The sequence below is a fragment of the Lathamus discolor genome, chromosome 3, assembly GCF_037157495.1.
Source record: "Lathamus discolor isolate bLatDis1 chromosome 3, bLatDis1.hap1, whole genome shotgun sequence".
Taxonomy (NCBI): domain Eukaryota; kingdom Metazoa; phylum Chordata; class Aves; order Psittaciformes; family Psittacidae; genus Lathamus; species Lathamus discolor.
This window is the reverse complement of record NC_088886.1, coordinates 31,429,717-31,454,190: the sequence shown is the minus strand read 5'-3', so window position 1 is coordinate 31,454,190 and position 24,474 is coordinate 31,429,717. Positions and strand designations below refer to the sequence as shown.

The 24,474-nt window shown below is 38.7% G+C and overlaps 1 long non-coding RNA gene across 2 annotated transcripts in view; it reads left to right on the top strand.

The window, feature by feature from the left end:
• LOC136011931 (uncharacterized) overlaps positions 1–24,474 on the top strand; it is a 170,901-nt gene that overhangs the window by 115,415 nt on the left and 31,012 nt on the right. The window contains exons 4-6 of one of the 2 annotated variants that reach the window (XR_010611514.1): positions 6,861–6,973; positions 7,456–7,515; positions 23,413–23,596. This is a non-coding gene — a long non-coding RNA (uncharacterized LOC136011931). Of the gene's footprint in view, positions 1–6,860; positions 6,974–7,455; positions 7,516–23,412; positions 23,597–24,474 lie in introns of those variants that run through there. The other variant, XR_010611515.1, reaches the window with a different exon arrangement.

The window sequence follows — 24,474 nt, the reverse complement described above, 5'->3', positions numbered from 1 at the left end:
GTCATTAGCTATCTAAGTCTTGGATAAATTGATGAGAATAATTAATGAAAGGAAAGAAATGTGAAGAATTATTTGATTATCTCATACCAGTTTTTATAGACTCTTTTCCTGTAGAGTTTAGAATTTAGGAAAAATGAATCCTAAATTTGAGCTGTGTCTTTTCTTTATCCTCCAACATCTTTTTCTTATAGTTAGTAAGAAAAAGGCAGCTAGATCCCAAAATGTTTAGTCTTATTTGTAATCTGGTCATATCTTTCACCTCTTTTATCTCTAGCTATTTTTTATCTCTCTCTGTTATGTTATTATTGTCTCCAGTATGTTTTTATGCTCATTTTGTTTGTTTATTAGAATTCCTGCTTCAGGCAGGGAATGCTGTTTCGCATCAGTGTGTATTAACCTAACCTCCTCAAATACTGTTGCAATCTGAGATGTTACACAGGATGGACAGAGATTACTGCATTACAAAGGCTTGGATCATTTTCAGTTGCTTTTTTCCCCTTTTCACAGGTTCTTCTGATTTTTTTTATTTAGGACATAAAATCATCCCACTCTGTAGTATTACTTTCTGCAACCCTGCTGACAAAAGAGATTCTCCTTGCTTATAGAGGATTGAATGCAAAGTCATTTGCTTAGTTTGGGGAGACAACACTCACTGTGTACCCATTTGTTTCTATTTGCTTTCATTTTTCTGTGCTGTGTTTTTCTGGTACATGTGAGAAATCTCTGATTACCAGATTTGTTCATGGAGAAATATGCAGAGAGTTGTTTTTCTCATGTGCTTTGATATTTATAAGTGCCACCTACATATACCATAGAATCATAGAATATGTCGAGTTTGAAGGGACCTGTAAGGATCAATATATCATAAGGATATATTGTTGATTTGTTTCTTGTGTATAATTTATTGAATAATGCATTTAAATGTATGACTTTGAAATGTATTGTAGGTACTTGATGGGAAATTGAAGGCTGTGAATATAAATTTCTAATTGAATTAAAAAACATAGACATATTTCATCCCTTATTTGAATTCTACCCAGGCAATTAGTGCATAAGAACTGTTCAGAATCCTTTGTAACACAAACTTTGGGAGTTTGGCCCAGCTCTCACAAATACCTTACTCAGAGAAGGTCTCTGATAGCAGATCCTCCTGCTCATTGACTCAGCAAAAAGGTCAGATGGACATTCAACATCTCTCACATGCACTGCATCCAGACATACACTTTGCAAAGGCAGGACTCAAAGACAGTAAATTACTGAGCTTGAAACTGCTGCAGGCAGGGAGCCCAGCATCCTCTTTATTGTCTGTTTTTCTTCATTCTGTAAGTCATGTTGGAGTTAGATTTGCATGCTGATGAGTAAGATAACTGAAAACTTCATTAACTTAAAAGGACAGAAAAGCACACCAGATTGTTTAACTCAATCAGAAGTAACTCTCACAACAGATTGAAGAACATCAGAACAAAAGAGGGTGTCCTCCCTGCATGCATCTTCCTACACTGCAGCATGCAGATGGTCATCTCTACATTTCAAATCTTCAGCTGCCAGAGAATCCAAAATGACTTTGGAAGACCTATGTTTACTAGTCACTGTAATCAGTGCATAGCAGCTGCCAAGGTCAAGCCCATGAGTAGAGCAGCTGTTCCCAAGTCCCATAAGAGGGAGCAAGGGACTGAGTGGCAGCCCTCCTCGATGCTGTGCTCTGGACTTTACAACATTTGTAAAAAGTTACTTTGCAGAATAACCAAGGCTTTCTGCATCTCTGAAAGAATGAATTTAACCCAGCTGAATTCTTGGGGGTTTCTCTTACTCTCTTTCTTCCTCCACTCTCAGCTATCAGCGTGTAAAATCAGCTCGAGAGACGGGAAGAAGACCTCTGCATGACATAGTGGGGTATTTCCCCTATCAGACTTTCACTTAAAATATTTTCTTTCTTTAGCTATGGGTATGTATGAGAGAACCTCAGCAGTAACTGTGCAGCCTGTGCACATAGGAAGATGTTGTCATATTCCAGCATATAAGGAAGTTGAATGTTAAGTGTTACCAAAGACGTGAAGGCATCCTGTGCACTGAGAGCAGTTCTGTGCTTGGGTCAGGTACTGTGAGTATATTTCACAGAAGAAAGGTGGATACACAGCAGGAAAAAAACTTGTGCTGTTTAGACACAATTCGCACACACCAAGTGAGATCTTGTTTCTCCTCTTCCCTGTCATTTGTGGCAGCAGCTCTGAATGGGAGTTCCTACAGTCTGCTGCAGAAACTGTCTGCTGGGGAAACAGGAGCTGTAATCTTTGTTTAAATTCAGTATTAGGGATGCATGCCCTTGGTTGATCCTCTGGCAGTTGTTGAAGCTTAGCTGATTGATTTCTTAACTGGTGAGTAGGCATCTGTAGAGAAGACATTGATCTCTGTAAAACTGGTCACATTATGTCCTAGGACAATAAGCAGCTTAATTCAGGTCTTCAGAGGTATCTATAAATGAAGCTGCAGTCTGTCACTACAACCCCTGCTATCACTTATAATATACAGAGGGTGAATTTATCACCCCTCTATATCTCCAAGATTTTGACATATCTTGGAAAAAACAGGCATTGTAATCTGGATTCACAAAGAATATTTATTTTTATCTAAGCTTTCCATGCAGCCCCTCCTTTTTTTCTTATCCCCATCCCCCTTCCTCCCTAAGTGCTGTTAGTGTTGATGAATGTTGATGTGAGTGCATGAGAGGGGATGACAGAGATAATTAAATAACTGCTGCATTTCCCCTCTCCTCAAAAAATTTTTCTAAAACAGCATTAACATGTGATAATATATGTTTATTCTCTCATCCTGCTCGTTCAGTGAAGCCTTTGGGGGCTATGGGGGGGAATGTTCTTGGTTTGATGTACAGATATTCTTGTACCTAAATATTAATGCTATAGAAAGCAACACTAGACCAAATGCATCATTCCTATGAGCAGAGAAGATGAGAGTCCATCAGTTCCCTGACATTCATATACTGTGCTTTTAAGGACAAACCTATGTGTCCTTGTGTATATCAATTTGCCTTTAGTATAGTTTCAATCTCAGTTTCTTTCTATATGTGTCTGTGACCAGTGACCATCAGAATGGGGAAGAAGTGAAAAACCCTTGGAATGAAGCTGCTTTGTCTTTGAATTTATCACTGTACTGCTTTCAAAAGAAAGCAAAAGAGGAGAGAAATCCAGCTGCAGATGAAGGAATTCAGATTTGCTTAAACACAGCTGGAAACAATGCTGGAGATGAAGACAGTGCTTTGAAATTATTTTTATGGTCAAAGTCAGTAGCTGCATAAGAGTTTCCTAAACAAATTCAATTTTCTCTCAGGCTGATATGCTTTGTGCACTGACTATTGGGAACATTTGCAATGTGTCTGGATACTGATGCAGTTGTTAATAGTGTTGTTGCCTTCTACTTCTGCATGATTCTGTGATTCTGTGATTGTCAAGAAAAAGTGTACTCTTCTCACACTAGTCTGACAGACTCTCCAATTGTCCTTGAAGCTCCTTTTCTAAACAATCAGATCAAATTCCTTTCTTTGGATTGATACTGTTTTTTTTTAGATTAGACATTAGGAAGAAATTCTTCACTGTGAGGGTGGTGGGGCCCTGGCACAGGTTGCCCAGAGTACCTATGGCTGCCCCATCCCTGTCAGTGTTCAAGGCCAGGCTGGACAAAACTTTGAGCAACCTGGTCTAGTGGAAGCTGTCCCTGCCTGGGGCAGGGAGGTTGGAAGTAAATGAGCTTTATGGTCCCTTCCAACCCAAACCATTCTAGGATTCTATAATTTTTTTTTCCCTGTATGGATCTTCATAGGCCTGATGACTATAAGCACGTAGCACATAGTTACTCCTTCTGCAGGGCAAGGGAGAGAGACCTGGCTTCTTACATGGGCTGACATTTTCTTTTTGCCAACCAAAATATTTTTTCTTGGTGCAGTTTTGTCTTGGTGAAAAAAATAAGTGCAATTTTTAGTAGCTTTTTATTTAAATTGCAAATACAAAAATTTCACTAAATTTTGTGGCTTACTAGAAAACACACAAAAACCAAACCCATCCCCAGTACAAACATGGGTCAGGAGGATGTGGAAGTATCTCACACCCCACAGCACTAAGCTGTGTTTACAAAAGGACTCCCAGGAGTCAGTTACTGGTTTTTGTAGATCTTTTCCATTTCTTGTTAGGGAATAGACCAGGAGTGGGTGCTGCCCAAATAAACAGGGAAGGAGCTGTGTGACTGTGGTCATTTCTATAGCACACGCTAAGGAGCTTATTCCTCCCTGGGTAATCCTAATGAGGAAGAATAAAATTACATTAATGCTTTCAGTAAATCTTTTTGAAAAATAAACCACTGACATACCATTTGGAATACAGTAAAAGGGACATAGCTTGATGAACCAGTAATGGGTTGGAATCTGTGGATTCCTGATTTCTGGTGCCACCTGTGACACTAAGAGAAAGCATACTCATGGTCGGATACCTTAGTTTCCTTTGTCTCAATCTCCCAGTTTGTAAGTGATAAAGTTTTCACAGATATCCTAATGGAGTTCTTATGCAAAGGGAAATAAGAAGAATGAAGAGGAGCACAGAAGCCCTGTTGCTTATATTCAGATATATCACAAATGGGGCGACAGTAATGTGTTACCTGAAAGGCTTTTATTCCTTACTGCCTTAGAGACAATTGAGTTTTAACACATGCTAGCTGATCTTGACAGCATGTCTCTTTATCTATTAAGTATCATTTACACTGCAGGCTAGCTGAGAACTGTATTCAGGGGAGGGCAACTTTGTTGCCAGAGCATTGATCAAAATTCTTTTAATCCTTTTAGTTCAAACAGACAAGATACAGGGTATATACATGAACATAAAATGTACATCTAGAACGTTGATGGATTTCTGTTAGAAGATAAATTTATTTCATTAATGAAGTGGTGAAGGATGTTTGAGTTCTACTTTATACAACTTCCAATGACACAGCACAGTAACCAGGCACTTCTAATGTGTATGGAATCTAGGTTTGCCAATGAATCATTAAAAAGTCATAGGCATTTGACACTGAATTATTTGACTACAGTGACAAGCCATTAAGCTCCAGTCCTGCAGAGAATCACTTATATTTTTTAATTCCCAAAGAACAGTGTGTGACGAGCTCCTTAGAGGGAAAAGAAATTTTTTCCTTCCTGGTACTAGAGTTGGTTTTAAGGAGAGCTGGGCTTGCCTCCTGCTTCTGCCATAAACTGTGTATGATTTAAGCAATTTACTTATATTCCCTGTACTTCAGCTTACTATTAAAGAAGAATAATATGACTTTCTAGCCCTCCTCTGCATTTGGGGGAAGTAACTGTCTTAGTTTGGGTGATGCCTACAGGCACTACAATTTTTTATTTTTTATTTTAAAAAAAGCAATAATAAAATGCAAAATTCCAGCATTTTGTCTGAGAAAGTTCTTTGAAACTGGATGTAATTGCCTGTAAGTGTTAGCTCACATTAAAATCTGAGCTGTTTTTCCTGCTCTTCAAGGTAAAGAGCATTCCAGTGCTTTATTACTCATCGTAAAGGAGACTGTACTTTAGTCTACATTAGAGCTGCATTGCTGTTGTAGTAATGAGATTTTTAATCACTTACTAATTAGTTTTCATAAAAATATCATTTTACATTACTGTTAAACTTCCTTACTACTTAGTATAATCACTATAGCAAATACTGCCAGCTTGTGCTACTCATTAGGAAAAATAGCTCATATTCAATGTAATCCAGGGTGGTACTTTCACCAGACCCTTGCTTCCATGTTAAAATTATGAGATATGTGAGCAGGGAGGTTGGAACTAGGTGATCTTTAAGGTGCCTTCCAACCCTAACTATTCTAGGATTCTGTGATTCCACATCAGGATATTGCAAAGGTACCAGCGAGGATATGTTAAAGATGCTTTAGGTGTTTCATTTGTACAAGGATGCAGTTTATGCCAGTAGTGCTTGGTAATGGAACAGCCTAAGTGCTGTGGCAATCTGAGAAATACTGTGGTCCTTAAAGCAGCAAGGACTGACATTGCACAACTTACATATAACTGCTCTCCACTCCCATTTGTTTGACTTGCGAGACTGGTTACCTCTGTGTTTCAGCAAGAAGTGCTTGCAGAGAGACTTGACAATACTAGATACGTGGGAGCAGAGCACCATTTGAACCTCTCTGATCTCCTCTAGGATATGGATAACTATCCAAGGGATCATTTTGCAAGCAGAGCTGTAGTGCTTCCAGTGCTAGAACAAATTTTTCTCAGAGCTGTCTTGCATCACAGAGTGTGGGCATGTCTTTGGAAAACCAACACAGAATCTTTCCATGTCATTTAACAAAATAGTGTTCTTGCTATTTAGAAGTGCTAGATATGGTCTCGAAAAGTTTCAAACTTTCTTTTTCAATAGCAGAAAAGTTTTCTGCCACTTCTATATAAGGACAGAATGTTGAAATTCCCTCTAATATTTGTTCCTTATCTGAGCCTACTGGATAGTGTCAGTGAGTAAGACAAGGACACCAGTTGATGGAGAACTGGATGGAAGCCACCAGCTCATGACAAATACACCATCAGATGACTTTGAAATTTGGTTTCTTGTCAAGTTGGGCCACACCTGATCTTGCACTCTGCTTCTTATCATAGTACCAAGTCCCTGAGCTCGTTAGATTCAACTTAAAAATTTCTATGGTAACTGTCGTTGTTCAGTCTTCGATGCTGATCCTCTGTCTGATATCTGTTCACTGATATTAAAGCAGTGTTTTGCACACTTAATTACTATTTAAATACTACTTAAACTTAGAAGTCTATGTCATCTTTTTTTTCTGTTTTCCAGGCATCTTCCAAATAGCTGAGGGATGCTGTCTTCACATATACCTTTCTGAACCTGAGGCTGAAAAGGCAGAAGCCATGACAGAGAAATCAGTTTATCTATCTGAACTCTGAGTGGTAAGAGACTTCACTTCTTCTGATGCTTTTGTATGCTGCGAAATCAAGTCCTAAAATCAGAATACCTCATTTATCTCACTAGATTAGATTGGTTTTAACAAAACCCAGAAAAGAACATCTGTGGCTGCACACAATATGCCATTAACATATCAACCAAATGAAGGGACTGTACATGATATTTAATTTGAGATGCCTGTGGTGCAGTTATACTCCTTCTAGCGCTAAATATAATAAAGTATGTGATTCAAGTGCATGATGTACTTAGCTTTTCTCTTTTTTGCTGTGTAAAGACCAGACAAGAAAATTATTTTGTGAAGGTTAGAGAGCCTCGTATTTGTGTCACCTTTGTACATCTGAGCATTTCTTCCTGGGGAATTTTGAATCTATTTTAAAAATAAAATTATCTGAATCTGAGCTGGTTTGACTCCTCCACAAAGGCCCAGTAGTGAATTTATCTTAAATCTCTTCTTTCTGAAATACAGATGATCTTAACTGAGATGCTGAAGCACTTCAAGAAATTTCATCTCTTTCTCTTTTGTCTGGTAAGAAGTACAACAGGGGAGAGTATCATAGGTTGATCATGATTATTTAATCCATTACAACAGCATGTTAAAGGGGGCATTGTTAAGAATCATATCTAGTAACTTCTGAAGGGTATCATCATAGAATTGCTCTTCAGTATTTTGTGGTTGGGAAAGTAACCTGAAACCCAAGGAACTCAAACACTTCTATTGACAAAGTCCTTGGACTTCAGTGACTGTTTTCACAGGTAATCCAGGAGAATCATACAGAGAATTTAGGGACAGCCTATTATTGTATTAAAGTAATACACAGAGGTTTCAAGCTTTATGGGGTGCAATAACCAGTTAAAAGAAACATAGAAGAAATTATGGAAAATCCTTTATTCATTATGTGGTGGGTGGGTGGCTGTCACATGATTTGTGGGATAACCAGGAATAATTAAGTGAAGATAAAAAGTAAATGTTCTGACATCATTAAACATTACTGGAATTAGGTCTCCCAGAGCCCATTTGGGAAAGATGGGAATGTATGGAGAAATGCACTTCACTATGTTTACTTCAGAGTGGTAGTGAAATTAAGTGGACTGGCTTGAAATTTGGTGGCAGTTTCTGGCAAGAATATTGAAACCAGTTTATAAAGATTGAAGTCAAGGAGCTTTGGTTACAACTTACACGTGGGTGAATAGAAAATATGATTCTGTAACCTAACAAACCAAATATATTAGGTAATATATATCTATAAACTGATAGCTCAGTCAGTGGCTTGGAGAAGATGGTGTTTTAGGAAATTTAGTTGAAAGGGCACCTACAACTGAAACTAAGCAGTAAAGTACAGAAAAAGAGGAGATAATAAAGTTGTAAACTATGCTATTGGAAGTTCACTGTGATTGTTGGGAACTGGACCATAAAATGACTGAAAATAGGCACCATATTCTTTTAGTATTCTCAGTAGCCTTTCATAGGCAAAGAATTTTGTCAGGAGTGTGTGATTAAAATCAATTACTGCTTAGGTACCTTACCATCTGGAGGAAGGAAAATCTTTAATTCTCTCAACTTGTACATTTCCTTTTTGAGTTGTTAAAACCTCAGCCAATTCACTGTGTTCAGTATCTAATCTGCTTCTTTAGGGTTCTGTTTTCAAAGTCAATCAACCTGTTTATCATTAATATACTTACCCAAATCTTGAAGCTATCAATTTTAGGTGGCTGTAGAGAAAGATCAGAGGGGAAAATGTTATGTTACCTTTCTTTTTTAGTCTAAAAGCGTAACCTGTCTTTCATAATTCTGATAGATTGGTCCTGAAAACTTAGGAAGTGCTGCCCTTCTGACAGCATTTATTGTTTCAGTCATTCTGGTGGTGACTATGTACACAGCCAAATCCAGCACTGTTGTCCCTACACTGATACTGGTAGAGCAACAATGTGGAGGATTCTGAGCAAGGCTTTTGCTGTTTTGGTATAGAAACTCATGACCCTTTTTATGCTAAAATTTGAAACCAGCCTTTTGGGATAATGAATTTCAGTCAAGAATATCCCCCATCCTTATTTCCTAAAAGGGCTATGTGAGATACATATGAACGGTCTGTCTGTGTACCTTGTTTTAGATTCTATGTTTATAATAAGATTTGTCTTAGTATTGCAGCAGAGAGTAGTAGTTATTCATAACCTGCAGAGAGAAAATACTGGGATGAACAGGTTGAGGATATATGGATCCAGTGGGAGAGAAGAGTTTGACAGGTATTTATATAGAAATTTTCATGAGTTGCAATGAAACCTAATCCTGCTTTTGAAATGCAACAAATTGATCATATAAAATACCTGCTCTGTATAAAATACCATAATATATTTACATGGGTTTATTAGTCTGTTTTGGATAGCTATTTTTCTTAGTTTATGTACACCCTTGGCTACGTTCGATTCCTTTGCTTTATTGCATTTGCATTATTTTTATTGAATATGTTTATTAGAATAAATTTAAAAGCCACAGCTGAGACTGGAGCCTCAAGACATACAAATGTATAGAGAAAAAGACCAGGCTGGACAGAGCCTTGGGTTACATGGTTTAGTGTGAGATGTCCCTGCCCATGTCAGGGGGGTTGGAACTAGATGATCTTAAGGTCCTTTCCAACCCTATTCTATGATTCTATGAAAACTGCATGAAAAAAATAAAGATGGGAGTGGACAAGTAACTGATAATGACCCACCACTGAGTGGAGACAGCTAAGTCTGGAGGCCTCCTCTATTACAGTCATGTGAAGGCTTACAAATCCCCCAGTTTTCCTTTAAGTTCCCAGTTGTCTGAAGTAGAAATTGTCACAGTTTTAAGGAGTGAATACAGTTCAGACAAATATATCAAGTATATTCTGCTACATTGTCATAGAATCATAGAGTCATAGAATAGTTAGGGTTGGAAAGGACCTTATAAACATCTAGTTCTAACCCCCCTGCCATGGCAGGGACACCTCACACTAAACCATCCCACCCAAGGCTCTGTGAACGTGGCCTTGAACACCGCCAGGGATGGAGCATTCACTTCCATGTGCAACCCTTTCTAGTGCCTCACCACCCTAACAGGAAAGAACTTCTTCCTTATATGCAATCTAAACTTCCCCTGTTTAAGTTTGAACCCATTACCCCTTGTCCTGTCACTACAGTCCCTAATAAAGAGTACCTCCTCAGAATCCTTACACGCCCACTTCAGGTACTGGAAGGCTGCTATGAGGTCCCCACGCAGCCTTCTCTTCTCCAGGCTGAACAGCCCCAACTTTCTCAGCCTATCTTCATACGGGAGGTGCTCCAGTCCCCTGATCATCCTCGTGGCCCTCCTCTGAACTTGCTCCAACAGTTCCATGTCCTTCTTATGTTGAGGACCCCAGAACTGCACACAATACTCCAGGTGAGGTCTCACAAGAGCAGAGTAGAGGGGCAGGATCACCTCCTTCGACCTGCTGCTCACGCTCCTTTTGATGCAGCCCAGGATACGGTTGGCTTTCTGGGCTGCGAGCGCACACTGCCGGCTCATGTTCATTTTCTCACCGACCAGCACCCCCAAGTACTTCTCAGGGCTGCTCTGAATCTCTTCTCTGCCCAACCTGTAGCTGTGCCTGGGATTGCTCCGACCCAGGTGTAGGACCTTGCACTTGGCATGGTTAAACTTCATAAGGTTGGCATCAGCCCACCTTACAAGCCTTTTTTTTTACATTCTTCGGAAGTATCACTAGCTTATTTTAAGTTTAGTACGCAATTCCATCTGCAACTTTTTAAAAACTTTTTGATGAAGAATGAGCAAGTTTGCACTGGTAATTTTGCAAAATATTTGACTTACCCTGCCTGCCACGTTTGTTTTTTTTTCTGTATCAGTCGATTAAACCTTTCATGTTTAGAAAGCTTGCACCACACATTTATGTCATGCTGATGAATTGCTTTAAAATAGCCTCCAGTGTGATTTCCACAATATGTATTTTCCAGAGTTTTTTTTTTAATATGTAACTATCTTCTCAAGTCTGAGGAGATAACTAATGTCATACCTGTTATTTTTGGTTAGTTTTCTTTTCTTGACTTCTTTCTGAATTGAATTCAGACCAACTAAACAAGCAGCTGGGATTTCAAGTTTTCGTAAGTACTGGTGACCACAGTGCTTGTTAATTGCATACGTTACATAGATTTTCTCAAATTGAAGACCACCACTTGCTGGCGTCAGATAGTCAGGTTGATAAGTATGTGTCTGTTTACAGAAATGCTGCTATTAAGTTGCAGTCCTAAATCCAGTTTTCTAACTGGATTTTCATATTAGACTTTCCTTGTGAATGATTTAAAGTTGGTAATTGCTCTTCTCAGGCTTTGTATCAGCTAGTGGTGGTTAAGTCATCCTACATGAAACCGTATGAGCCGAACATCCACCTCTTTGTTTTCAGCATTTAAAGTTAAAGCTCACTGTATACTTTTTAGTTTCTACCACCTTCAGGTCTATCAGGGCTGAAACCTTGTCATCAGTGCTAGTAAGCCTTTTTCCAGAATACTCAGAGTGTAGTCGTTCACCTGTTTTCTTATAGCTTTACAAAGGCAGTATCTAAACTGTCTGTGGAATAAAATTCTATGTTTTTTATTCTTTTCTCTTTTCTTAAAAGAACCTGAGGACTTAGGACCACATTCCCCAAAAGAAAATATGAGGCTTCTACCTGAAGTTTGGCTTCAAGCCTCTCTCTGTTGATCTTTAAAGCTCTGTGTTAGTGAAGCTGAAGGTGGATTGTCCTCCCTTAGGACTGTCTGAAGGTACCCCCTGTGTGGAATTCTGGAGCTTGGTACTCACTGATACGAATTTTATTCATTGAGGTAGCTAAGAAACAATCAGAGTTATGAGCAGAGTAGAAAGGAATGGCTCAAATGAACAGAGAAAGTGCTTTGTCATGTAACAGCTGCACTCAGCCATGAGCCTTTACACTTCTCTTCCATGTAAGTGACTAAGGAGCAGTAGGGAGCCCCATTAATTCCCTGTATGTGGGCTATTTTATCTTCATAAATGGGAGAGGGGCCAATACTAGATTGCTATTCTCCTGCTATGAAGGAGGGCAAGAAAGCATGTGAAAAATACTGTCTTGATGTTATTTTTCATCCTCCTATGTAGATTTATTTGCTGATGTTTCTGTATTTGTTCAACAGAGCCACAGCAAAAAAAGGAAAGCAAGCTGTGACAGAAAGAGCTGAAACTCTTTTCAACTAAAAGTAGGGAATAACTGTGAAAGATAATGAGATCATAGTTTGATTCTTTATTTGCTCAAGCTGTATTACACTAACCTGTTAATACGTATTTTTAATATTTACCTGGTAGTGAAAAGGCTGATGTGCTTATCAGAGTAACTTTATGGGCAGTAATTTCAGTTTAGAGTCAGCAAAGCCAGCTGTGTTGAAAGTGCAGAGATTGCCTTGCAGCAATTAAAAGAGTGAAAAATATTTCCAATCTTTGTTGCCAAGAGCAAGCGAGCTTTTATACAGTAATGATGTAATATGAACTAGTCTGAGTTACGAGCACCTCTCAAGAAAAAACACATTCTGACAGTAGTATATTGTAATAAAGATTCTTTCCACTGTCAAAAGGAATTCCTCCTAGTTTTATGTTTTTATTGCACTTTCTCTACCAGCTGAGTATTCTGCCCTATTCAGTTTTAGCAAGGCCACCACTTCCAAACTTGTTATATTAATGCTGGTAATAGAAGAGATGTGGATTGAATGAGCAAGCTGTTTATAAACCTCAGGAAATTTTCTATTAAAACATTTAATCTTCAGAAGAACAACCAGCTAGCTTTCAAAAGATACAGAAATGAAAAATATGGGTTTAATATTTTTAAATTGTCATATCTTTTCTTGAGCTGTTACTTGTTCTTCAACTATTCTTTATGGAAAAGAAGTGGAGCTTTCTGTCAGTAAAAGGTATTTTCAGTGTAAAAGTAGTGAAATAAAAGGAAAGAAAAAGAGAATAAGTTGACTGCAGGGAGATAATGGCACTGTTTAGTCAATATTTGTGGCTGTTACTCTATTGATCAAATGACACATTCCAGATTTTTCGTGCGTGTGTGATATGATGGTAATGATAATGTAGCTGCAGGTGAATGAGTTGGACTCTGTTCTGAAACCCTAGCATTAAGCATGCAATAATCCACCTGGATTATTAGCACATCATTTAACTTTACAATGTAGGTGGTTAGATTATAGTTTGATGTGAATAGTAAATTCATTTAGCCTCTGAGATATCATAAATATGCTGAGCCTTAATAATGACAATTGTCTTCTGTATAACAAATATGCTTGCAAGTGTGAATTTAGTGTGAATTTTAGGTAATAAAACTGAACACTGCAGTTTGGTGTGACACATTTCAGACTTGGAGCACTGCCACGTAAAGGTGTCCAAGTTATTAAGACCAAGTTTGTGTGCTAAAGCAGCTGTATTGCCGTCACATTTGTTCTGGCTTTCAGCATCTTAACACAAGAGTTCCTGTCACAGACTTTCCACCTTTCAGTACACCACCTTTCACAAACGAGCAGGATTCTCATTGATTTTCATTTTGTTGATGGCATTCATCAGAATAACAAGCAGCACAAGCCTGTATTAAATTAAAATATGTAAAGGGTGAGTGTCAGGATGATGGAGCTAGGTTTTTTTCAGTGATGTCCAGTGATAGGACAAGGGGCAATGGGTGTAAACTGGAACATAGGAAGTTCCACGTTAACATCAGGAAGAACTTCTTTACTGTAAGAGTGACAGAGCACTGGAACAGGTTGCCCAGGGGGGTTGTGGAGTCTCCTACGTTGGAGATATTCAAGGCCTGCCTGGACAAGTTCCTGTGCGATGTACTTTAGGTTACCCTGCTCTTGCAGGGGGGTTGGACTAGATGATCTTTTGAGGTCCCTTCCAACCCTTGGGATTCTGTGATTCTGTGAATCTGTATTAGATTTATGAAACATTCACGCATCCAGTGTGGCTAGGTTGCCCAGGGAAGTTGTGGACGCCCCATGTATTTCTATAGGTTCTCAAATGGCTGTTTCTATCATTGTGTGTGTCCTTTTAGCTGCATCAGCTCCAGCTATTACAATTCACAGGACACCCAAGCAAGGTGAAGTGTCAGTTTAGAGATGAAATATTGGCTTAGTAATTTAATTCTTAAAAATAGAGATTTTTTTCTTAAGCTTTCTTTACAAAAGCTGTGGGGGTCTAAATGAATTTCTGTACTCTTTTGGGAGCTTGAGGCTACTCTGGGTGACTTCTATGTTTAAACTGCCCTAGTCAGCACAGTAGCAGGTTACTGCAGCTGGAAACTGGGCACTTATCAGTTTCCCCAAGCAAGAAACACTATATCCCAAGCAAATCTGTCTAACCTGATTAGGAAAGCTGGAGTGAAGGCATTTTGCTTTTCTTCACTGGGGTCTTGGTGCTTCTAAATGTCTTTTCTATATTCATTCTCAATTCTGCTCAAACTTTCACCTCAATCTGCCTATTTCTCCCCGTCCCAATCAAGAACTGCTACCCCCTCCCTTCTGCTCCTCACAGTAAGTACACGTGAGGTGTACTGAGTATGCCAAAAATTTTCCAAAATTCTATCGTCGAAGCTTTTCTTGCTTCCCTGTTACGTCAGGTTTTGGTGGGATTTTTGGGGTTTCTTTTTTTTGGGGGGGTGTGTGATGTACAGAATTTAAGGCCCTAATACTGCAGCTGATTCTGTGTAGGAGTAAACCTGTGCTCATTTACAGCCCCAGTGACTCCAAGGGATGGAAATAGGATTCCAGGGAAAGGGCAGAAGACAGGATCACAGCCTTGAGTCATATAAAAAATGTACAGACTTCTAATTACCTAAATATTATATTAGAAGATAATAAATCAAATATTAATTCTGTAAACAGAGAAGGATTAGATATCCTGGGTGAGACAGATTTAATATAAAGCTTGAAAATCAATCAGACTCCCTGACCACTGTCCTTGCAGTTTTGCTCTGAAGGTCAAAACCTCTCAGCAGCAGAAGTTAAAAACCCTGTATTGGACAGTCTTTGAGCATCTTGGAGTACATCACGCCTTCTGCCTTCCACAGGGGTAGACGGTGGACAGATCCTTCCTCAGTCAGTTCCAGGTGTGTGGGATTTACAGTAATCAGGGGGATGGATGGATGACCACCTCTGTCACCAGCAGGTTCAGCCTGGCCCAGGGTGCAGCAGCACAGACAAGGTACAGGTCTCATCCTCTCTGCTCAGCTTCACATTCTTGATGGTGTGGGTGCCATGCATTTTTGGTTAAATAATAAGGAGATTGTGCAGTTATGCCCATTGTCAAAACGGGTTCCCTGGAGCCACTGAGGGTAAATTATGTCATTCCAGAGCACTGATCTTACCATGCCGCTAAAAAGGATGGAATAAGTACAACTCGTTAATAACATAGGTTAGGTGTGGGATCTCATAACCTTTTGGGATCCAGCAGTACTTTTCTCCTGGAGAGCAATGATTTCAGTCTTTCAAGGTCTGGTTATTACTTCCATTATGTGTTTTATGTATTATAAATTCTTTTGGTTCAGCCAAGTTTTAGCCTACTTCACAGAAAATCGTAAGGGATCAAACATTCATTCTGGGTGCTGATTCTGGAGATATTCCTGGGTACACTAACTTATCTTTTGCTCATGGAGGATGCTGTAAAACATTCAGTCATGAGGATACTGTTAACAGGCATCACTTGTTTACAATTAACTTTGGAAGCTTGCTCTACTCTGTACTGTAACATAGGACTGGGCAGCTCTACTTTGAGCTAGTTAAAATGTTCAGTAATGGCAGGAGAGTGCTGTGTGTGTTAAGCAGATGCCATTTGGATAATATTTTTTCTGATGTTTGGCTTAAATTTATTGTGTGAGTATATACCCTTAGAGAGTCAACACCCTTGGACAGTTAAAGCAATTTGCATTACCTTAAAGAATAATTGAAAATTCATAAGAAAACTCCAAGAAAACTAATGCTGAGTTTCCACCTGTGCAAAGAACATAAACTGAATCTTGGGGTTTTTTTTAGCACAGATGAAAAGCAAACAGTTGAAATGAAATGAAATTGGCATTCAGCCTGCAAGCACACAGTAACTTTTATTGGTTACAGTTAATGTGAATGTACTTTTTTTTTTTTGATTCAGTCATTATTTTCAACAGTTGAGCTTATCTAATCATTAGCTGGATCCTGAAGTCAATCCTTTTCATGTATTCAGTAACTCATCTTGTCTAAATTGCTTCAGTTCCTCAGAGATAGTTTTTGAATATGCATGACATTTCAGCATAATAACTAGGAAGTCATTTTATGTTGCATGTCATTAGCAAAATAAAGTATCAAAACATGTTTTCTTTCCTTTAGAGGAAGCTCTTCAATTAGCTCTGGAGAAAATTCACCTTCAGTTCCTTCACAGATGTTAATACCTATTCCTGAATATTTGATCTTAAATACTAGATTAGTTTCACTTTAATTGCGCTGCATACAATTTACTCTTCCCCTTCAAGGAGCATAAAAGACTAGATCAATTTGGGGCTGAGTTCTAAGTAGGGAATAAGCAAAAGCTTGAATCAAGCAATTTGTTCTGTGTTTTAGCCCAATGTTTATGGGATGGACTTCTCAGCTTTCACTTTCAGTAAGCAGTGTGGAGCAAAGCTACTGAGAGCAAGTGGCTGCTCAGGTTGCTTCTTCCCGTAGGGCAGGATTTAGAAGTACAAATATGTGTCAGGGCTAGAGCCCTAGATCTCAATCTGGTGCTACATCTACAGCCCATGCAAGAGAGAGTGCAGAATGCCCTCCGCAATTTTTGGTGTACCATATCAATATATGGCCTATAAAAAAAAGCAAACCCACCAAACATATTTATGCAGTTCCAGAATACGAGCCACATTATAAACAAGTATATCCTTGCATACCATCTGGGATGACTTCATTCTCTGCTGCAGCACAATACAGCAATTGCTAAAATGTGCGCTCTGTGATACCACACAACAGTTTAGGACAGGAAACAACTCAACTGTACGTTCAAAACCAGAAGGAAAAGATAGGGGTAGTATGTGTTACTTTAGTCAGACATAGTTACTTTGTCATTTGAGATTTTAGGACTATATAGTCCTGTGTGCGAATGGCCATTATCACTGCTGGCTTTTTTGTTTGATTGGGGTTTTTTAATGTGTTCCCAGATGGCTATATTTTCATATGGATAGAGATTCTCAGTGGAATTCCTGGACTCAGGGAATGTGTACTGGGAATGACTCAAAGAGGAGCATGAATAGTATCTTCTGGAGCCCAGCACTTGTGCTTGCAATATCTAGTCTGTCTTTGAAATGCTTTGGGTAAATACTGGTTTAGTATGAGGTATAGACTGTGTCTTTTTCATGAAGGTCATGAGAACCATGAATTTGAAGAAATCTCAGGACTTTTGTAATATACCCCACTGCTTACCTAGATGCAGGCTGTTTTGGATTATAGAAATTAAATTGCATGTAGGATTGCTCGCCTGAAGGGTGAATGGCTGCCATATCACTCCAACCTGCAACAGTCATGAAGCAATCTTGTAGAGAGGGGGATCTGCTCAGTAAAGCTGTTGTTTAGTAGTTATAATCATATATGACATACTTTCCCTTCATTTGCCCACATGTAATTTATTAGAAATGTTCATATTGAAATCAAAGCCTTCCTGCAAAAATAATCTGATAGAAACAGAAGAGATCCTACTGTGTCTACAGTATATTTGGTCATTCAGGGGAAGTGAAGGATTAGAAGTCTCACTTAAAATTCTGCCCTGACTTACAGTAAAAATGCATGTTTAAAACCCTCAGCTGTGATAATGTCTTTAAATACACCACACTGACATTTTTACTGCCTTTTGTTACACTCTTGTGAAGAACAGATGTGGAGTTTACTGAGCCTTATGTACTGAGGCTTCTTGTGAAATGTCAGTAAAATACAGGGGTGATGGTGTAGGAAAAAAGATGTGAGTGATGTAAAAGGAAATAAATTGCATCTCGGTGGGGCATGGCCTAAACAGAGCAATCACTCTCACTCCTCAAGTAATTTCCATTTCTCCGGGGAGTTGCTTTATAATTAATGCTCTTTATTTATGGTATATTTATGACTACAAAAAAGATAAATAGAAGTAGACGTGTCCTTCATCGAGTATCCCAGCATGCAGGCCAGTAATTATTCTTATATAACTTGTGTGTAGTATAAAGCTCCCATGCAGTGCTGAGCACTGAAGGGCTGCTAATGCATTCAGCAAGCATAAGTTAGGAAAAAATTATTCTTTTGAGTGGGGCTAGAGAAAAAAATCCCTTTGACTCTCCAACCCATCTGTACTGATGAGTGGGCTTGAAGCTTGATGCTGTCATACTTGCAGAAAGTGTAGACGTATCAGAAAGGAGCTCTTTTCCATTCTTCCACCCCTGCATTCCCTGAGGTCAGCTCAGGTTCTGCGCTGAAGGGCTGGGAGAGATCCCTGTGGGAAGGTTCCTCTGAAGGTTTGAATCAGTCCTCATAATTAGTATAAGTAAACCTGCAGAAGCTGCTTAGCTTCTAGGCACTTTGGACCAAATGCCACAGTTTAATTCCTGTTTCCTAGAGTCCCTTTATCCAAGCCCTACAAGTGTTGTGTAGTTCTAGCTCTGAGTTTAACTTCTGTGAATAGACATTTCTGCTGTGTTACTCAACCTTTAATTACATAATCTGTGAATGCACAGAGTGAATTAACATCTGTTGAATGAAAGAAATTGCAAGGTAGAAATATTTCTTCTTTGCATTAATTTGATTTAAAGTTTTGTTTTGAGTGAATTCCCCAGCTTCAAGCAGCAGTTGTTACTTTTTAACAAGCCCCTTTAGGGACTCTCTGGCCTGGTTGACCCAGCTGCAGAATGCTTGATACTGTGAAGTTTCCGTTAGGGATAAGCTCACCACCACTATTATTGTTTGCAACTTAAAAGAGAAACATGTATGTTTTGAGAAATAACGGCTTCTAAATCAAATCTTGATCAAAACACCTCTTTATTATAGGTATTTTTGAGAAAATCTACATACCAGACAGACAAATTTGATAAGTGCGAGCAGTAGGTCAAGGTTACTTGATCAGAATTCAGTAACGCACACAAACCACCCACCCCAAAATTACATTTAGTTTACATCCCCTTCTAGCAAATATGACATAAACTTTATGCAAGCAATGAGGAGAAAATGAGCCGTTGCTGTACTAAACAAATGCCAGGTTCAAACTCAGCTGTCTCTGTCTTATCTGTCTCCTACTGAACAGGTTCATTCTAGTTGATCCTTTGCATAAACACTTATAGTACTGACACGGCTCCTGAATTTCAGAATTTAAATTCTCACGACCCTGTATCTCTCCTGATATTTGGTAGTTTTAATAAAACTGTGGCTTTTGCAGTCCAGTGATCATTTAGACTAGCCAGTTTTTCCTTATTGCAGTTTGAAAATGGCTGGTGTACATCTAAAGTATCTGACACATGCTAAAAAATGTAAATACTTTATTTGTGGGGGAAAGATTCACACTTTTAAATAAATCTCATAATTTTTTAAGGCTTGACTCACAATTTCAGTGCTAGTGTTGGCAATATTGTTGGTTTTCTCCAGATGGTTCTTTTTGAAAGGAAAAAAAAAATCACAGTACCCTGTGGGACACTTGTCTTGAAATTCAAATTGCAATGGTAAATATGTAAAAGAAGGAAGATTAGAAAAAAATCAGAATGCAGAAACCCAACAATCCTGGGACAGATGTTTAAAGCTGGATTATATCTTGTCTACTCAGAGATGTTCAATAAAATCAACCAAAATGAATTTGGATTAGAAATGTGTTAGTGAAAGCACATTAAATCATTTTATGTACACGCAGTCAGAATTTAAATGTCCTCAATTTGCTTTGGTTTAATTCACTTTGAAACGAATTAATGAAACCAAGTTATGCCACCTTTATTTCTGAGTGAAAATCCACCCATTTAGTAGAGCTGATCTACATAATTTGCCTTAAATTGACACCTTTTGGTTAAGTCAGCTCCTTTTGCTGAGTGTCCTTGACATATATGGTAGATAGCAAAGGCCAAAGATAGATGAATGACTGTCAGATTCAATGAGATTCCTTCTTCGTTATGCTTACCTCTAGATTTTTCAGACTTCTAATACACCATGTGGAACACGCTGTCTTCCACCCCTGAGGAAATCAGGGAAAACTCAGCTGCAAATAGTCTGAATTATATATATTGCAGATGATGTATTTGTGCTTCTTTAAGCAGATGTACCTAAAGATCCAGCTGAGGCTGTTGTGCTCCACCTTCTGAGTGTGAAGCTGCCAGCAAAGGGCATTCTCAAGTTCCCTGCACTGCATAAACATGAGCAGCTGAACAGAAAGTACACCAGCCAGTACCTATGCCCATTTTCTGCATCTGAAATCAAGGTGGAAATTATTAATACAAGTAACAGTGCAGCAGGGTGAACTGGGCACAAATCATATATAGGCTTTCTTCTACCAAATTAATACTAGCACACAGCTTTGAGCTAATGGGGGCTTTCTGCTTTCATGCTGCCTGCTGTGAAAGACAGGTAGTATCTGACACACACAAAGTTGGAGTGCCACAGATGGGTAACATCAGATCCAACATACAACCTGCCAGGGCAACAGTAATTCAACTAATTTTAAAAGGCAGTAAGAGGTTACACCATATCTGCTGTTTCTCATGTGCTGAGTGTTACTGAGTTAGTGCTAGGGGGTGTAAAGGTAGATTTATATGGTGTCAAATCTGAAAAAGTTCTGAATAAGACACCACTATGATTCTTTCTTGGTGGTGTTGAAATGGAAAGCCTGGAAAATGAGTTTCTGTCTTTAAAATAGCATGTAGTTACGTGAGATTTTGATTTAATGGTCAGGGATATAATTTTCAATCCTGCTACACATTTTCAGCTTTGTTTTTCTTTCCCGTTCTCTGTGCTGCATTCTTTCACTTTGGCAATCAGTTGCAGACTTATTGAGTTGTGGAATAGAAGATGTTGCCAATTACTTTATATATTTGCACTTACTGTGCTCTCTTTCAATTTTAAGCATACTTTGCATACCACAAGTATCATTTTCTAAATCAGTACCTAGCATTTTAGTGATGCAGTCTTTAAACCAGAACTTTTATTTTAATAAGAATGGTTTTTAAAGGAAGGAGGCTTTGAGAGTCTCTGGTGGCTTGAAACTGAAAAATTAATCAGAATCATGCAGGTATGGCTAGCATCTGGATCACAGAATCACAGAATCACAGAATCCCAAGGGTTGGAAGGGACCTCAAAAGATCATCTAGTCCAACCCCCCTGCAAGAGCAGGGTAACCTACAGTACATCACACAGGAACTTGTCCAGGCGGGCCTTGAATATCTCCAGTGTAGGAGACTCCACAACCCCCCTGGGCAACCTGTTCCAGTGCTCTGTCACTCTTACAGTAAAGAAGTTCTTCCTGATGTTAACGTGGAACTTCCTATGCTCCAGTTTACACCCATTGCCCCTTGTCCTATCACTGGATATCACTGAAAAAAGCCTAGCTCCATCATCCTGACACCTACCCTTTACATATTTGTAAACATTGATGAGGTCACCCCTCAGTCTCCTCTTTTGCAAGCTAAAGAGACCCAGCTCCCTCAGCCTCTCCTCATAAGGGAGATGTTCCACTCCCTTAATCATCTTTGTGGATCCACCTTTAGATTGCACTGTAAAGAAATAGTAGACTCTTGGAAATATTTTATAAATCTAAACTGTTTTATAACAAAAGTAAATCTCTATGTGTATGTATCCAGACAAACAGGTAGGTTAATTTAATTATGCTTCCTCTGGTAACATGTGGAACATTTCTAATCAGACAGTTCTTACAGCAAGACCTCTTCTGTCTTCCTCAGTATGTAACCGGAAAGTAGCAAACTGCATAACACCTTCAAATCTGGTTGTGGAAAAGTCTGAGGTTTATTACAGATTAGTCCTTGGGTTACAAGCCTTCCTGTCCTAAATACCAAGATAGATTTTCTTATAGCTGCTTTCCTATTTGACACAAATCATGCTAACAAGTGTGATGGAGATCAGAAGTGTGATTTGATCCTCCCTGGAAAGTACTTAGGCAAAATATATTATATTTAGAAAGCAACCAATGTCACTTACATACCCTTCAAAATGATTATTTACGTATTTTCAGTGTAAGTTGTATTTTGGACTAGCAGTTCTCACTACATGTTCCTGTGCTCTCATTCACTTTGGAGAATGTATGGAACACTTGAACAGATCCCAAGAAGCCCAGATGAATAGCTGTGAGCTATATATACTTCTGCAAGAGTGGTGTTGGGGTTGTGGCATTTTCAGTAGTGATTAAATGTCTTCTGAACCTATTCATGCTGCAGAGCTATAAATGATAGATTTTTTACATTAATGAAAGGAGCCCTCGGAGTCCTCCGGAGTGCAGAGATCTATTTTTACTTTTCACTATCGGAGAATGAGGAAAGATAGGCCAACGTGTTTCTTTTTTTAAAATGGCCGGAACAGATATTTGGCCTATTCTGGCCATCATTGAAATGGCAACATTGTTAACCCTTGTTGGGCGCAAATTTAGTTACATCATTTCATCAGGGGATTTTTTTTTTGACTTTGAGCGGATCAGGAGACTTGACCTAAAAATAAACATACACAGGAAATCTGAAATTGCTCCACTATGAAAGTGACGTGGTATATGATCTTAGAATAGGGTTCTAATTTGGAAATCAAACTCGATAGTCCCCAAGAAGTGGTGCTGTGCCTTATTATGTTGCTGGTTTTTCTGTATTGTTAGCTGTATCTTGCTGTGTGAGTACAGAAAGGGGAGTTTAGTTCCCTGTGTTTGCTTTTCATGGAGGGTTCTGTCATCTTCTGGATGCCCTAAAAAAAACCCCAAAGCTTTTGAGTAAAGCAGAATAGAAAAAAAATCTGCCATTCCTAAAGTGACTATGCCATAAATTAGGAGCAAAAGCCTCAGTTCACAGGACATCTTTACTGATCACCTTGAAATAAAAAGGGAACATAGAATTTCACATTTATCCAATCTTTCTGTAAAAGTGTGTGGAGCTGTATTTGCATAAATAGTGTTCTCTCATCCAGAACTGATAAGGCAGCAGAAATAATGGATGATAAGCAACAAAACTGAAGAAATTTATTCTTTTGGCTTAGTATTACAAGAGGTATTTTTGTACTATGTTTTTGTGAATAAGAAAGCTGGACCTGCATTAAAGTAAAAACTAGATTCATGCCACTGAGGCAGCTTTGACTTCCAGCAACTGGCATTTAGGATAAACAGTGTGAAGGGTCATCAAGTTTCTGGTCTCTGTAAGCAGGAAGAAATTGTATTGAAACTGGAATCCTAAAAAGTTTTGTTAATTTACAGCTTCCTTGAGAAAAGAGAATGTGGTCCTTGAGTGAAGCTACCTATAAACCGTGGAATCATTAAGATCATCAAGTCCAGCCATTGACCTAACACTGCCAACTCCACCATTAAACCGTGTCTCTACCAGATCTACACATCTTTTGAATATTTTCAGGGATGATGACTCCACCATTCCCAGGGCAGCCTGTTCCAATGCTTGACAACCCATTCAGTGAAAAAACATGTTCCTCTATGTGTTCCTGTAAGCTCAGACATATAATCGTCCAGGCATCTCAGCATGAGGTTTCTTCTCAGAATACAATATTCATTTGTTGCTGGACTGGTTCTCCTAAAATGGATTCAGGCATTTATAAATGAGTCAGAAGTGAAAAACAGTAATAATTGCATGCAGGAAAGAGGCTGCATCATTGAAGCCTTTAGGAATAACTTATAATGTGTTGATTTCTTTGCTTTTCCTTGTTTTCTGGTTTTGATGAAAAGATTTCAAAATGTGAGAGGGGAAAAAAAAAACAAAAAAAAACCCCAACAATGTGCAGTAAATAAAATCCTAAAGAAAGAAATCAAGACATCAAAGTTGCAAAATGCACGTGGCCCAGTGCTGTCAGAGACTTTGCATCATCCTCAGCAAATGGCCAAGTCACATCCTTTGGAAGGAACATAGGTCAGACTCTCCAGAGAAATTATTTTGTTAATCACCAATACAAGGCAGTTTAAGAAATTGAAGAGAGTCATATCTGAAGCTTATTTAAAGATTGAATATATTTTCTGTAGTACCTTGAATCATCACCAGGGAAGAACAGAGCGAATGGAGGACCTTAGCTGTTTCAAAGCAGTTTTCATCTTGATAGAGCTCATTACAGTTACTTAAGAAATTACTCATCTCCGATGTTTTACAATGCCGTAACTTGGGTAGGTGATAGACTGAACTGCAAACAGTGTTTTTGATAACTGTGCTAAATGTAAATTGCTATTTTAATCAACTGAAACACTTAGATTTTTAGCTGATAAAAATATGTGCGGAAGACACATTGCTGGTATAAGTGCAGTGGTATTTGAAATCAA